We start from the raw sequence: 15,212 nt of genomic DNA on the forward strand, positions 1-15,212 counted from the left end.
AAACTGAAGTTGAGTATTTGGGCCACATTATTAACCACGAAGGGGTGGCTACTGATCCATTTAAGATCAAGGCAATCTAGTCTTGGCCAGCTCCTACCAACATTATTGAATTGAGGAGTTTCTTGGGGTTGAATGGGTACTACAGAAGATTCATTCAGGGTTATGGCTTAATATGCATACCCCTGTTTGACTGCTTAAAGAAAGCTGCTTTCCATTGGGGCAATGATCAGGATAGTCCATTTGCTGCAATAAAGGACAAGCTCACTCACTCTCTAGTCTTAACCTTACCTGATTTCTCCAAACCATTTATTTTAGAGGATGATGCTTGTGGATATGGTTTGGGAGTTGTATTGATGCAAGAAGGAAGACCCATTTCTTATTTCAGTAAAACAATTGGGCCTAGAGCTGCTGCCTTGTCCACCTATGATAAGGAAGCTATGGCAATCGTTGAGGCTGTAAAGAAATGGAAACATTATTTCCTAGCAACTGCTCTAGTTATCAGAACAGATCAAGAGAGCCTGAAATAAATACAAGAGCAGAAACTCACTGAGGGAGTTTGGCAAAAGTTGCTACTCAAACTGCTGGGATACAATTTCACTATTGAATACAAGAAAGGCAAAGAAAACAAAGCAGTTGATGCACTATCTAGAGTGAAGCATTTAGCTTCCATGCTTATTGCTAGCGGCACTACTCCCACCTGGGTAGTAGAAGTGGTTAAAAGTTATAGTCAAGATGAAAAGATTAAAGAGTTGATTGCTCAGTGCACTGTGAACAAGGATAACACTACATCCTACTCCTATAGGAATGGTATCCTTAGGTCCAAGAACAAGGTGGTAGTGGGGAATGCAACTGCTCTAAGACAAGACCTATAGAAAACCTTTCATAGCTCTGAGTTAGGGGGTCATTCTGGAGAAAGGGCTACTTATCAAAGGGTGAAGTTGGTGTTTCATTGGCCATGATTAAGACATGATGTCACTGCATTTGTCAAGGCTTGCCCAACCTTGCAAATTAATAAGGCTGAGCACTGTCCTTATCCAGGCCTACTGGAACCACTTCATGTGCCTGATTTTGCTTGGGCCCATGTTAGTATGGATTTTGTGGAAGGTTTGCCTCTGTCTGAGAACAAGGATTTAATCTTGGTAGTTGTGGAAAGATTTAGAAAGTATGCTCACTGCATTGCTATGAAACATCCTATCACAGTGGAATATGTGGCAAGGGCTTTCTCTGAAACAATCTTCAAGTTGCATGGTATGCGAGTAATAATTGTCACTGATAGAGACATAATCTTTACTAGCAACTTATGGCAATAACTATTTAAATCTCTGAAGATTAAGCTGCACATGAGCACTAGTTATCATCCTCAATATGATGGGCAAACTGAAAGGGTGAATCAATGCCTGGAGAATTACCTGAGATGTATGTGCTTTCAGCAGCCAAAGAAATGGCATGGATGGTTGGCTTTAGCTGAGTAGTGGTACACCACTAGCTTCCATATTTCCTTGCAGATGACACCTTTTCAAGCTCTTTATGGTTTTCCTCCTCCTATGGTAGCTGAGTCTGCATTGCCTGATACTATCTCTGTGGATTCTCACAATTTACTCCAAAACAGAGAATTAGCCTTGGAACTGATTAAGCAGAACCTGATCAAGGCCCAAGCAAGGATGAAATGGTTTGCCGACAAAAAGAGAAAGGAAAGACAATTTGTAAAGGGGGATATGGTTTACTTGAAACTGTAACCTTACAGACATACATCTCTTAGTCTCCACAGGCACTTGAAGTTACACTCTAAATTTTATGGGCCTTTCAGAGTTCTTCAGAGAGTTGGTCTTCATGCCTACAAATTACTACTTCCTGAGGGTTGCAAGTTACACCATACTTTTCATGTGAGTTAGTTGAAGAAGCACATTGGGCCATCAGTTGTGCCTTCCAAAGATCTTCCTTTAGTGGGTCCAGATGGGGTGATCAAGATGGAACCTGAGGCTATATTGGAGAGGAAATTAATTCCCAGAGTTCAGGGAGACATTAGTGCACGGTCGGGCCGGCAAAATCCGGGGCCGTGTGCGGAACAAAAAAATGGCGCCCTATCTCACAAAAATATGAAATAACGAGCAATTATAATGTATATATATATCGCAGAAAAAATTATAACGTATATAATATAATATATTACATAAAAATTGGACATATAAAAAGTCATACCTATGCAACTCCCGATTGCTATTTATTTAAACATCCTCATTCTTGCAGTATTCTTTGAAATAAAATCTTCAATGATATCCTCGTAATCAATCTTCTCCAAGACTTCACTCTCAAGTGCTATTGTGGCCAAATCATTGAGTCTTTGTTGGGTCATAGTAGTACGCATATATGACTTCAATAGTTTCAATTTAGAAAAACTTCTTTCTGCCGATGAAACTGTCACAGGAATGGTCAATAGAACTCTATATGCAATACTTGCATTGGGAAAACAATCATGTCGCTTTAGAAAATTCATAATTTCAACAGGTACGGTATTTTATTTTGGCATGAAATTTTGAAGAAACTTCAACTCAAGAAATAGTTCATTGGCATCAATATCAGATTGTTTATCCTTCATAAGGAAAGCCTCAAGATTAACACAAGAAGATTTCAAACTATCCTTATCCAATGAACGCAATGTTTCAGAGGTAAATAAGAAACCAAATATTTTCTGGTAACCTTCATATTGCTCAAATCTCCTCGTGAGTGAGGAAATTGCTTGATCAACAACACGTATGAAATAGTTGACTCTAAATGATTCCTCTGCAGACTGTGTGGCAATATTTGTGTCGTTTGGGTTCTCATCAAATTGTTTCTTTCTTTTAGTTTCTCTTCTTTTACGAAATGTTGCATCAATATTCATCTCAAGTGGAATTTCTTTGGCTATCTCCAATGCTTCTAGGAAACCAGTTTTTCTATACCCCTTAAAGAAAGAAATAAGCCCTTTCACTTTCTCAATTGCAATATCAATAAGCATATCCTTTGTTTGCAAGTTCTTGCTTACTAAATTAATGGTAGACAATACCTCATACCAAATGACTATTGCCACGATAAATTCATACTGTCCAAGTTCATTGTTTGGCAAACCTAGAGCCTCACTGCTTGCCTTTGGATCACTATCAGTTTCAGATACCTGAAATTAAAAGAAAGTTCATAAATGTTATAGCTGGATCTAGTCAAAGCCTGAATGAATTACATCATTATCAATATGAACATATTGGTTACCTGAAGTAGAGCCTCCCGAATGTGTGAACATTTAAATCTAATTGGTTTAACACTTTCAACACGACTCTCCCAACGCGTAGCTGACACAGACTTGAGAGTCAATCCTGATATGTTTTCTTTCAAAATATGCCATTTCTTAGTAGAATTTCAGAAAATTGTATAGATGCGTTGGATGATCCCAAAAAAGTCTTTTGCTCTACCACAAGTCTTGGCCATATCACAAAGTGTTAAATTAAGGCTATGACAACCACAAGCAGAATAAAAAAGCTCTAAGATTTACATCCAAAAGTTTTCTTTGTACCCCTTGATGCGTTCCTTTCGTATTTGATCCATTATCATAACCTTGTCCTCGCACATCATTTATATCAAGATCAAGAAGTTTTAGCTCATTCTGTAGCACCTCAAAAAGTCCTTGGCCAGTTGTATCATTTACATCAAGAAAACCTAGAAAGGACTCTTTTATGCAAACTTGACTTGAAGATGAATCCACATATCTTATAATTAAAGACATTTGCTCTTGGTGACTTGCATGAGGGGTACAATCAAGTATGATAGAGAAATACTTTGCGCTCTTTATTTTCTTGATAATTTCAGACCTAATACAAGAAGCAAGCAAGTGTAGCAATTGATTCTGGATCTTATGATCAAGATAATGAGAATGAGTTTCTTCATTTGTAATACGACAAACATGCTCCTGAATAATGGGGTCAAATTCAGCCAACATCTCTACCAAACCCAAGAAATTACCATTGCTATCTTCATACAACTTGCCATTAGTACCATGAAATGCTAGATTATGCTTGGCAAGAAATTTTACAATGCAAACAATTCTGAATAATACCTTTCTCCAATGGTCCCTCTCTTTCTCAAGTTGCCATTGAGCTGCTTTATCAATAGTTTGATGTTTTTCCAATCTAGTGCGCAACTCATACCAATTAGTCATACTCAAAACATGATCCCCACTTGTCTCATGGTCTTTTAGTCTATTGGTCATATGTGACCAATCATTAGAACCCTCATTTGCCAATTGACCTTTCTGATGACTTTTCCTAAATAACTTACAAGCAAAGCAAAAGACTCTATCAAGTTGTTTAGAATAGACAAGCTAGTCTCCATCACAACACTCTCCATTTGATAGAAATCTAGTATAGAATACGACTGTAAACCTTTTACGATATCTATCTTTAGGACCTTTCTTAATTGAATTGTCTCTTTTTGGACCCTTTTGTGCTAAGATATCAATATGTTTAGAATCAAGAGAATCCCAGTTTCTTGGATGAAATATATCAGATTTAGAAGAAGCATCAACATCCTCACGAGGTGAACTATTCAAGTTAACATCAATATGATCTTCCTCTACCTCCATATTATCTGTCTCTGTGTGACCATCTCTAGCATCATTGTAAGGAACAATTGCAAGGGTAGAAGGATCAACAGACTGATTACGGGATGACACTTGCGGTGCTTCTTTTCTAACAAATTTGTCCATGCCGCCTTTATAAGATTTATTAATTAAACTTTGTTCTTCCGCTTTTCTCTTGCGCTTATAGGCACCAGACTGATGTTTCCCCATGATGACTCAAATCTATATTATTGAAACACAAGATTAAAAAGATGAATACAATGAAATTGAAGTTATTCAGTAGCATATATATTAATTGGAGATCATGCATCAATGTTTGGCACTTAGATAAACTATCTAACTCACCTAGTTTTGGATCCTGCACGGATGAATTGGGATTGATCCGACGAGACGACGAGTCTCGGCGGCGGCCTGAATCGGATCGCGGGGTCGATCTGATGAACAGATGAATTGATCAGTGATGATGCGAACGACGAAGGCGACGAGCTGATGAGATATTCTTTTCTTACCGTTACCGAAATATAGATGGGGAGCGCTACTCGTACATACACACGCACGACGTCAACGGCAGAGACGAGCTGCTCTCGCTGATCACAAGCTTTCCGGATGGGCGATGGCCTGCCGGCACCGGCGCGTATCCTTCACAGACCAGGCGATGGTGCGCCGTCTACTCATCTCCGTGCGACGTCTATAGATAGATCGATGGGATCCGTGCGACGTCTATAGATAGATCGATGGGATCCGTGCGTCGTCTATAGAGACCAGGCCTGGTGATCAGCTGATCAAGTTTGGGAATTGGGAGACCGGGAGACCTGCGCACCTGGCCATAGGCCCAGGTCGCTCGAGGCAAACGGCCTACAACTCCTATCAGCCCAGGCGCCCAGCGGCCAGGTCGCTCGCGGAGACGAGGTCACGTCGCGTGCACGAGTCCACGACCAGGCCACGACGTCTAGTCTTTTTTGACTTTTTCTTAATACAACTATATTGTATATGCTATATATATATATATATATATATATATATATATATATATATGGAAAATAGATTCTACCATCTAGTGGTAGTTACCACCACACTCGGTGCCCTCCGATCTAATTAGATCCAAGCGTTGATTAACTGACTTGGTTCTAGAATTTCTCTATCAAGAAAACGAGCCCGTACCCCTACCTACCAACCCGATTTATGTGGGAAGATAATTACCATAACTACCTCGTGTCCAATGAGCAAGCTATATTTGAAAATGCATCCACCGGCCGTTGGTGCCAGGCATCATTCCTTCTCAAGTTTTAGATACGCAGGTTAATCTTTGATCCATATTACAAAGATAAGCCTATACTCCATACTCCAGTCTCTAGCTAAATGTGCATACTCCATACTACTTAGATACTCCATACTATGTGTATACTATTTAAATGAAAAAGAAGCATGTGTATACAACTTGTGTTCACGTGATACTCCATACTACATATTCTAAGCAACAGTGCAAACTTTATGCTACGTATAAAATGGAGTATCTATGTGGAAATATATATTAGATGAATATAAGCCACTGGAAATATACATATACCCAAAAATACTCTTTCTCCAAACTATATATACTCCTCAGCACATACCATATACTCATGTCAATTCCACACTATGTACTTCATACTAGATACCACCATACTATATACTCCATCCTACATACTATATACTCATGGCTCTAAAATATACATTTTTTAACTCCATGATATACTATTTTCCAAAGAATATATTACTCCCTCTATACCAAAATACATGTCACTCGAGTAGCTGAGGGAGTACGTGTTATTTTTTCCAAACAATATACTATGTACTATTTTTCAAACGAGTATGTAGTTCTACATACACGAGTCAAAAGTATATGCAAAAGAGATTCTTGAAAAAAAAAGCGATGTTGGGGCCAGCGGCCAGCACGTTCAACTCAGAAATATCTTATCTGCTCACAGTGATGCATTCGGTGGGGGAATTAGCAGGTTGTTGAATTGACACACATCATTTATTTAATTACTTACTAGCTACGACTGCTTGCGGGTTACAAGGTCCTGCGCTATCCCAGCGAACCTGGTTGCCTACTGCTACGAACGGGGACACGTGGAAGTCAACAAAGGTGCTGGTAACTACCATTACTTGTAGATAAAAAATTATATATATATATATATATATATATATATATATATATATATATATATATATATATATATATATATATATTGGGGTCCTTAAAAATCGTGGGCCCTGTGCGGGCTGCACATGTAGCATCACTGTGGGTCCAGGCCTACACCAGTGTTTCTGTGGTGAGGTGGTTGATCAAGTGGGTGAATATGCGAGTGGAGGAAGTCACCTAGAAAGATTTATCCTTTATCCAAAAAGTTTTTCCTTCTTTTGCAGCTTGAGGGCAAGCTGCAACTTAACAGGGGGAATTGTCCGGAATGTGAATCTCCCATGTTTCTACGTGCGAGAAGTGCCCTGAGGGGTTGATCTTACATCCAACGGCTGAGGAAGGAAGATACCGATTTGGTGAGGAGGCAATCATCGTCCGCAGATCCTGCATCCAACGGCCCAGCTTAGCTCCCGCGTCGCTATTACCTTTCCGACAAGGCACACTACATTCAGTTGAATTACTTTATTTGTTTTATGCGAGTTGGCTTATAAATGTCTCTCTTTCCGGTCCATTTGGGCATGTAATAGATATGTGGGTAAAACCCTAAGACTACCCATGATGAGAGTAACATATGTAGTAACATAGATGTCACCTAAGCAAGAAATATGATGTGGCAACTAATTAATGAGAAGAGAGAGAAATTGAGTAACTTAGCATGTTACTCATACTAGGAGTAACATAGCGGATACCAAGGTAAGATGAGTCTATAGGCTAATTAATGAAAAGCTTGATGTTACTACTCCTATGTTACTGTCCACTGTGGAGGTAGTAACTTAGACTAATAACATATGTATATATGTTACTACTCTATGTTACCCCCCATTGTGAGTAGTCTAAACCGCTTGTGACGTGCTCTAGCAACTCCCCGTTTTCAGAGCAATGTAGTTCTCTGTGAGCTGATTTTGGTTCAAAAGAGCAATTCTACTTCCATCAGGTAGCTAGATCCTGACAAAGCAGCACGCCCCCGATGCCTCGCCCTGGGACTGCCGACACGGGGGGGGGGGGGGGGGGGGGCTCCACGCGAACCTGCTATGGCCCTCCCACACAGCCCTACACCTCTCCACACATGCCCAATCCTCGTCGGTGAGAGTTCGCCGCCTCCCTCGTAGTCCTCCGGTCCCTATCGATCAAGTCGTCACCGAAGACCGGCATGCGGGTGCTTCTGTTGCCGTCGAGCACGTGGATGCATCTGGGGCGGCCGCCGACGAACGAGGGTGTCACGCCCTAGCTAGGAATTTCAGCAAGCACGCGATGAATTTGCTCTCAGATCGAAGGAGGAAAGGGGAAAGTAGCCCCGTTAGGGTTTATATTGCTATAAAGTGTACTATAAAGTGAATAAGCATCTTGGCAATTCTCAATACCGATTACAGACACGAGCACCTGGCTTTAAAGCCCACTCGCAACAGGCAACGACAACGGCAACGGTAACAGACTGAACTAACTACAATAACGGCAAATGAAACGGTACAGTGACGGCGAGCTGCGCGAGCCGTTGGATGCAAGAGATCTTGACCGTCTATTAACTGATGATGGCACCAACGCTTGTCCTGCAGGTTCAGTACTGACAATGCACCCGGGAAAGACCGAACTTGTCCTCAAGGAGGTCAGCGATTGAACCACCGATCGATGGTCGCCTTGAAAAAGGTGGGAAACGTCTTCTTCATGAACGCGACATCTTCCCATGAAGCTTCACCCGAAGGAAGATTTGCCCACTGTACGAGCCATTGGACGATCGGTAGGTTGTTGCGGGGAATTTGGCGTGTCTCCACGACCATGACTGGCCCGGTGAGGATCATCCCATTAGATCGTATCAAGGGAAGGTCCGAGCATGGAATCGCCTTTGGTCCCACGTGCTTCTTCAACTGGCTAACGTGGAAGACTGGGTGATACTGGTGCTCTCTGGCAGAAGGAGCTTGTGGGCGACTTGTCCCACTTCAGCAATGATGCGGAAAGGGCCGTAATACTTGCTTTGGAGCTTGATGTGGGTACACAGTCCGAAGGCATTCAGGCGATAAGGCTGCATTTTGAGGTACACCATATCCCCTACTTCCAAGATTCTCTCTGTGCGCTTCCGGTCAGAATACTTTTTCATGCGAGCTTGAGCAGCAGTGAGGTTGTCTTTTAAGTTCTGGAGAAGTGCTTCTCTGTCAGTGAAAACTGTTGGGCATCTGCTGTCATGTTGTCAGGTAGAATGTTCTCACATATGTTGGGTCGTGGGAATCCATAAGCAGCTTCAAACGGTGTTTTTGTAGGGAACTGTGATATGTTGTATTGTACCAATACTCTGCCATGGCCAGGTGTTTGGCCCATTTCTTAGGCTGCATTGAGGCTAGACAGCGAAGGTAGTTTTCCAGGCATTGATACACACGCTCTGTTTGGCCATCAGATTCAGGGTGGTAAGCAGAACTGTATCGTAGGTCAATGCCCATGCCCTTGAAGATGTCCTGCCATAGTTGACTGGTGAAGATATGATCTCTGTCAGACACAATGGCCAAAGGAGGGCCATGAAGTTTGATCACATTGTCAATGAATGCTTGGGCAACCGTTTGAACAGTGTATGGGTGAGACAAAGGGATGAAGTGTGCAAATTTGGATAGTTTGTCTACTACCACTAGGATAACATCATGTCCATTTGATTTAGGCAACCCCTCAATGAAATCCATGCTCAAGTGTGTCCACACCATGTCAGGGAGTTGTAGAGGATCCACATATCCTGGGTAGGGGCAGTTTTCTCCTTTGATTTTCTGGCACGCTAGGCATGTTGCCACAAAGTTGTCCACTGCTTGCTTCAGCCCTGGCCAGTAGAATATATGTTTGATTCTGTGATAAGTTGCTTTTATTCCAGAGTGACCCCCAATAGCTGATGAGTGAAGGGCTGTTAGTAACCTTGTTCTTAAGTTCATGCCCTTTCCTACATAAATCTTCCCCTTGTGCCTAATGATCCCTGAGTGTAAGGTGTTTTGGTTTTCAGCATGGGTGGGTCAAAGTAAAAGCCTCTCCAATAGTGACTGACATGTGCTGTCTTGAGCATAAGATTGTTCAACTGTAGAAATCCATTGGGGTGTAACTACAAAAATAGCCATGAGGGAGTTTCTTCTAGACAGTGCATCAGCAACAATGTTCTCTTTCCCTTTCTTATACTGTAGAGTGAAGTTGAATTCTAGCAGTTTGAGCATAAGCTTGTGCTGGATGCTTGTGGTGATCTTTTGGTCACTCATGAATTGCAAACTTTGATGATCAGTTTTGATGATGAGGTCATTCACCAGAAAGTAGTGTCTCCACCTTTTGAGAGCAACAATGATTGCAAGAGCTTCTTTTTCATATGTTGATAGTGCGGCATTTTTTGGACATAGGGTGGAGCTGTAATAAGCTAGTGGCCTTCCCTTCTGCATCATTACTGCTCCTAGCCCAACTCCTGAAGCATCTGCTTCCAAAGTGAATGGCTCAGAGAAATCAGGAAGTGCTAGCAGTGGTGCTTGAATCATAGCCTGTTTTAAGTTAGAAAAAGCAGTGGTTTGGAGGTCTGTCCAGCAGAAACTGTCTTTCTTCAGAATGTCATGCAGTGGTCTAGCAATGGTGCCAAAGTCCTTAATAAATCTTCTGTAATATGCACAGAGACCTAGGAATCCTCTGAGTTGCTTAATTGTAGCTGGTACTGGCCAATCAACAACTGCAGTGATTTTTGTAAGATCAGTTGATACTCCCTCTCCAGTGATAATATGGCCCGGGTAGTCTACTTGTTTGGAAGCAAACATACATTTAGAAAGTTTAACAAAAAGTTGGTGTTCTTTCAGGAGCTGGAGAACAATTTGTATGTGCTCCAAATGTTCAGAGAGGGATTTGCTGAGGATGAGGATGTCATCAAAGAATACCAACACAAACTTCCTTCGATATGGACCAAAAATGTTGTTCATCAGAGCTTGGAAAGTCCGAGGTGCATTAGCTAGCCCAAAGGGCATAACCAGGAATTCATAGTGACCAAAATATGTTCTGAATGCAGTTTTAGGTATGTCTTGCTCATTCATTCTCACCTGATGATAGCCAGATCTCAGGTCCAATTTGGTCAAATAGGTAGCTCCCTGGAGTTCATCCAAAAGATCCTCAATCACAGGTATGGGGAACTTATTTTTGATAGTTGCAGCATTAAGTTTTCTGTAGTCAATGCACATTCTCCAAGTGCCATCCTTTTTCATGACCAGAATTGCAGGGGAGGAATATGGACTTTCACTAGCTCTTATAATCTTATCTCAGAGCATGGAGTCAATTTGCCTCTCTAGTTCATTCCTTTGCATGTGTGGTACTCTGTAGGGTCTAGAATTTGGTGGTACTGCTTGGTCCTTGAGAGGAATCTTATGGTCATAGTCTCTCTTTGGAGGTAATCCTTTTGGTTCTTGAAAAACTTCAGGGAACTGTTGCAGTACTTCCTGAACAGGTGGTGGAACTTCCTGTGGAGCTGGTGCTTTTAATGAAGTGTCTCTTATGAGATGCAGAACATAACCAGGTGCACCTAAAGCTAGTAGTTTGTCCACTTCAGTTGCTTCTATGGGGGTTGCATCAGCTAATGTATCACAGGCTCTAATTGTCACTGGTGTTTACTTATCCATAATGACCGAAATTTGTCTTGGATTGTAATGAAAAGCCACATGGCTATGTTGTTCCATCCAATCACTGCCTAGAACTATATCATGTCCACGGAGATCTAGTACTCTGAATTGTTGTGTGAATTTGGTATTGCCTGCAATGAAAGTTGTGGGCGGGACATAGGAGCCAGACCACAGTGTCCCTCCTCCAGCAACAGTGACTGCTCTTGAGGTGTCTTTCAGGATGGTGCAGTTGGTAGAGAGGGCAAATTTGAGGCTCATGAAGGTTGAGTTGCTCCCAGAGTCTACTAAGGCAATCCCCTGTTTTCCCCCAATCTGAACTAACAGAGAGATAGTGTTGACATTGTCAGATTTCATTGCTTGTGCCGAGAGTGTCATACAATGATCTTCCTGTTGCAGTTGTTCTTCCACCTCCTGTTCTTCCACCTCCTCATGTTCTTTTGCTTGTTCAATGGGATCTTCTCCAATCAGTACATTTAAGGCAGGAGCCATTTTGCATTTATGGCCATGGAACCGTGCATCCCCACATCTCTAACACTTACCAGGTTCCCTGGCTCTTTGGTTGATAACAGCATGTTTGGATTCAGTGGGTTTCTCATGAGTGATAGTGGTAAATTTCTGATAACCAGTGGTAGACTTAGCATTCCCAGAATAACTAGTGTAGGATTTCTTCTCAACTCCTCCCTTTTCCAGGTTTACTGCTAACCAATAAGCCTTTGTCAACCCAGAAGGTCTCAGAGCTCTCACTTGAAACTTGATTTGAGAACGTAGACCATTTACATAACACCTCACAAACCAGCTTTCATCCAGGATAGGGTTATCAGATTGGACCTCTGCCATTAACTCTTCAAATTGGTCAGTCTATTCTGACACAATGAGGGTGTTCTGCTTGAGGGTGTTAAACTTGTCAGTTAACTCATATGAGCTGGCTGATGAAAATCTGCGCAAAATCTCCTCACAAAATTGTGCCCGGGGTTAGCCGCTTCTTCAGAATTCCAGAACGTCGCAACCAAACATCAGCCCTTCCTATCACATAAAGTTGTGCCAGGTTGACCTTGAATTCAGCAGGTGCTCGAGCCATCTGGAAGTATTTCTCACACTGTCTTATCCAGCCCGCTGGGTTATCTCCATCAAAACGAGGAAAATCCATGCGTGGACCTTTGGTGATGCTCTTCAGGAATTGGGTACGCATTTCTTGGTCATAGTGTTTCTGAAAATCATCCCAACTCCGACGAACTCCTGGTGGTTGAAACCCATGGAATCCAGGTGTGCGGGCAGTCTTATATGCTGCAGTGGGAGTGGCATTTCCCGAGTGTATCTCCACTGGTTGATTGGCTCCGAACCCTGGAGGAATAGCAGGCCTGGGTACCTGAATGGGTGCTAAGTGGGTTGGGATCTGTGATGCGGCTAGTCTTGTTTTTTCTTGTTCCATCACAAGTCGTCGTCGTATTTCTTCAGACATGGCTCTCTCCACTGCTGCTGTTTCCTTCGGTGGTTGATCAGGTGATGATTTTCCCTGTTGTGCCGAACTTAAGGCTTCCGTGGATCGAAGGGATTTGAGAACATCTGCCATGGTCGACAGCTGCGAACTGAGGGTGGTACTCCATCAAGAACAGAAACCATCGTGTCTTGCTTGAGGTTTATGTTGCGCAGGTCATCAACCTCGCCCCTCAGATCTGTTGTTTCTTCCCGATGCTGCAGGAATTCGCCCTTCATGGCGAGTAGATCCGCAACTTCAGACTCCTCCAGGTTGGATTTGGAACGCCCCATCGCGATGCAGTGGCTCAGAGAGGAATTTTACGGCCGGAACTACTCCGGCAACCCGATCTGGCACTGAATCCTGCCGTCGCCTGCGAATGTCGCCGCTGAAACAGCACCACCCGTCGCTTGACCTGGGATTTTACTGGAAGAGCAAGGTGCTCTCCAACCAGTCGCGCTCAACGAGCTGCCGTCGAATTAGTCTACCGCCGCCGCGCCCGCCGACCCCGCCACCATCGCCACCATGTCTGCCGAGAAAAAGGGAGGGAAGGGTGGGAAAATTCTGCGGTAGCTACGATCTATCTCTTCTCCGAGGAAAGACTGCCCTCATGATACCAATTGTCACGCCCTAGCTAGGAATTTCAGCAAGCACGCGATGAATTTGCACTCAGGTCGAAGGAGGAAAGGGAAAAGTAGCCCCGTTAGGGTTTATATTGCTATAAAGTGTACTGTAAAGTGAATAAGCATCGGCTCAGGTAAAAAAAATTGGCTTGTATGCAGAGGTAGTATTTGCAAATCAGACAAACTGTTAGTCAAAAATCTGAATGATGAAAACATTTGTGTTTTTTTCTTAAGAGTTCAAATGTTATGACCGGTACAACGTACCAACGGAAGAGGCCCAATGGGCAGGGTTAATTACGGGCTTAGCCCAAGTTATCTTACCTATCTTAGAGTCCAAGTATATTAGAGTCCAAGTTACCTAGGGTTTAGTGGAGGCTGTCCTCCTATATAAACACATGTACCCCTTCGATATTAAGCAGACAATAAACGTTATTCTGTTGTCGTCTCCTTCAGAAGACGGGAGCCCCAAACCCTAGCCGCCTCTCTCTCTCTCTCTCTGTCACGCCGCGACGGCGCCCAACCGCCGGCGCCGGCGTCCCCAACCTCGCAGCCCGCACTTCCACCCCTACAACCTACGTCCGAGACCTGATAGAACCCTAGCCTCTACCATCAAACTTCTTCACACTGCCATGTCAAGGAAATTTTAAAATTTTATAGTGTAGCTCACATTATGCCTCCATGAGTTCTGTATGCTAATTGCGACTACATGCTGCAGCACCTGTCATGCGCCTTAAATGGCATGCAACATACTTCCTCCTGTGAAGAGCTCAGAAGTATACTAAATTACTAAACAGTATCATCATGTAAGTGCTTGCATTTTATACTTATGGTTGACGCTTGTGTTCATTCAACGGTGTTTCTAAAACATAGAAAATGAAATGCCTCTCTAGAGAAAGAACCACCCTGAAAACTGATATTATTCATTTGGTTATGATACTCCTGGACATCTGAATACATAGTTCATTCCAAAACAACCGATCCACCGTGGATTGGGCACTGAGAGTGTAAAGAGCGATGGTGATGATTCTTGAGATTGTGTTAGGGTGTCGTCGAGTTTCATAAACCCCACCACCTTGCTCTGGACCTTACAAGAGAAGAAGAATAACAAGATCTGATGCTGGAAGTGATATGTCTAAAGAACCATACTCAGAACAACTCTAGCAGACCACGTAAACTGGTCAAATTCGTAAAAAAGACGAGGTGTTTACAGCTTCGGTAAAAAAAACGACGCCTAGCAGACCCTGTATAACCTGTTCGACCCTTAAACTTTTTAGGGGGCGCGGTAAATCTATCTGCGAAAACCTTATATGTACAGATTCGAAGGCAATATATAGTTCAACCCGTAAATCGGTCAAACCTCATCGAAGCAGACGCGCCGCCGCAGAACTGGTCGGAATGTACCTGAAACTCACCGGAATCCGTCGCCGCACGTCAGAAAAAGCCGCTGCATGCCGGAATTTGCCGCCGCCGGTCAGAATTGCGGTCGGTTTGACCTCCACTGCCAAGGCGAGGCCGTCCACGCGCAGAGCGGAGCAGGCCACCGGCGGCCCGAATCAGGGCGGGGCGCACCGGAGAAGAGCGAGGCATGGGTGGGGGACCTCGCGCGGCCACGTCGAGGAACGCACGCGCAGCGACGGACAATGTCGGGCTCAAATCGGGGACGGGTGGGAATGCCAGGGAGCGTGCGGTCGGGGCGGGCGGCGCATGGCTCTTCCACTGCATG

The 15,212-nt window shown here is 43.3% G+C and overlaps 1 pseudogene; it reads right to left on the reverse strand.

Annotated features, from left to right (window-relative positions):
- Positions 1-2,221: 2,221 nt before the first annotated feature.
- Positions 2,222-4,732, reverse strand: LOC123450557 (annotated as a pseudogene).
- Positions 4,733-15,212: the final 10,480 nt, after the last annotated feature.

Source organism: Hordeum vulgare, chromosome 4H (assembly GCF_904849725.1).
Source record: "Hordeum vulgare subsp. vulgare chromosome 4H, MorexV3_pseudomolecules_assembly, whole genome shotgun sequence".
NCBI lineage: Eukaryota > Viridiplantae > Streptophyta > Magnoliopsida > Poales > Poaceae > Hordeum > Hordeum vulgare.